Source organism: Eumetopias jubatus, unplaced genomic scaffold, assembly GCF_037043125.1.
Source record: "Eumetopias jubatus isolate StellerSeaLion01/CBP00866 unplaced genomic scaffold, mEumJub1_p1.0 scaffold_7, whole genome shotgun sequence".
NCBI classification, from domain to species: domain Eukaryota; kingdom Metazoa; phylum Chordata; class Mammalia; order Carnivora; family Otariidae; genus Eumetopias; species Eumetopias jubatus.
The window spans coordinates 46,516,432-46,518,639 of record NW_028274813.1 but is presented as its reverse complement, the minus strand read 5'-3'; positions in this window follow the sequence as shown (position 1 = coordinate 46,518,639).

Here is a 2,208-nt window from a genome sequence, read left to right as displayed (position 1 = left end):
TCTTGCACTTCCTGGCTCTAAGAAGGGGATAGTGGCAAACCCACTGTGCAGATCTGCAGCAGACACTTTCGGCTGACTAACCCAATGCCACTCCGAGCCCCTTCTCCCCTGCCTGCCTCTACTCTGGAAGAAGCCGGAAATGTTCAATACCCCCTTTTTCTCAGCCTCCTCTGGAGCTAAGGAGTGGCCATTTTACCATAATTATGGCTAATGAGATATGAAAGGAAGGCTATCGGGGTGCTTCTGGAAAACGAGCTTTTCTGAAGAAAGAAACAGGCACGAGAGAGAGCAAGCCCACAGAGGCTGCCTCTTTCTCACCATCTGCTTTCAGTGCAGACTTAATGCCTGGAACTGTGGGGCAGTGTGGTAGCTTTATACTGAGTCGACTCAGCTGAGCAGGATCTGTTCTTCAGAATCCTGCATGGTTTCAAGGTTAGCATTAGCCACGAGACAAGTGTTGCATGAGATTGAGAAGACAGCAGTGAAGCAGCATCTATGGTTTTCATGCTCTGAAGGACAAGGCAGGGCTCCAGGCACGGTGATAACTCCAGTACATTGTCCCTGATCTGCCGGCTCACCTTGCAGGTATGAGGCAGCACGCAGACTCCAGCTGCCGTCAGATCTCCTCCTTCAGCTTCTCTGCATCCTAAGCCAAGTGCATGTGCAGCCCCATGAAGGGTGCCAGCTTCTCCCACAGTATACCTGCATTATCAAGGTCAGAGGTGGTGAGAGACACACACAAATCCAGCCTGTCTTTGAAGATTCTAGTTGTTTGTGAATTCCAGTTTATCCCTATAGGCTCCAAGCTGTACTTGCTTTTATCCACAGCCGGCTTTCTACTCCGACCACCATTCTGTCTGACCTATGGTGACTTCAGGTTCAATCAACACTAGAACCAAAGACAGCAAACAGCTTTGCATGGACTTCTCCAGGAGCTCCCACAATCGCGTGGGGTCTAATGCATCACCCTCCAATAGAACTTCTGTGATGATCGAAGTGTTTTGTATATGAGCTGCCCAATATGATAGTCACTAATCACATGCCTGAGGCTACTGAGCACTTGAAATGTACCTAGTGCAAATGAGAAACTACATTTTTACTTAAATTTAACTCATTTAACTTTAAATTGCCACATGTGGCTAGTGGCTACCGTACTGAACAGCGCAGGTCTAGTGCCTAATAATAAATCTCTCATTCTTCCCCACTTACAGTGGTTCTGTTTCTCAGGTTGCATCCTGACTGATATAGGCAGCAGCTGGTGACTATATGGGGGAAAAATATGTAAACAGAAAACCAGCATGCTAGGAATGAAGGGCTGGAGAACAGAAAGAGACTGGGTCCTGGGAGGCTCACCTGCCTGTGACTGCTGAACTTCTTGTTTGAGAAAAACAGACTCCATTTGAACTTGCCTTGTTGGGAGCCCCATCTCCATTCCAATCCCAAGGCCAGAATTATCAAGGTGAGCTAAAATATTCATGGAGAGCATGCAGGCTGTGATAAGATGTGTTCGCCGGCAGGTAATTTTTTCTTTATTCCACCATGATGACTTTTACCCCTTGCCTGTTCCCTATGCAGATCCTTCCAGTCTCCCAGTCCTTCCTCCTTCCCCAAGTGAATGTGATCTTCCTTACAGAATATAATTACCCCTTTTTGTCTGTCAAACTGGATTTTATTTGTTTAAACAGTTTTAAACACAGCCCATTTTCAGGAGTCTGCAGTTGTGACAATTGGTGTGGTAGACAACAATTTTGTCAGCTCTAGTTTCTAAAACTGGCCACTTACTAATAAGCTTTACCAGGAATGGGTCTTTCCAGATGTGCTCTGCACGGTTATCGTGAAAAAATTAATCCTGAACAAGATTTTCTTTCAAGGCTGTGCTTGACTAGAGAACAATGTGCAGAGATTTCAAGCCGTGTTCACAAACACAATTCTACACACAAGGAACATTTCTTTCTTTTTCTTTTCTTTTCTTTCTTTTCTTGCTTGCTTAAACAAGTGGTGATCCGTTAGGGTGTTGACATAGAAAAAGGCGAAATGCTGGCAGACATAGAAAAAGGCGAAATGCTGGCAACTGAATCAAAGCCAACAGTGCAACAGATAGCTCAGCGGTGCGCGCGGTTTGGTTCCTTGGAAAACCAGGCGAGCTTTTCACTTCCTCCTAATTTTGGTCCCGCCCTCTTAGTTTATCTTCCTGAGAATGTCAAAACA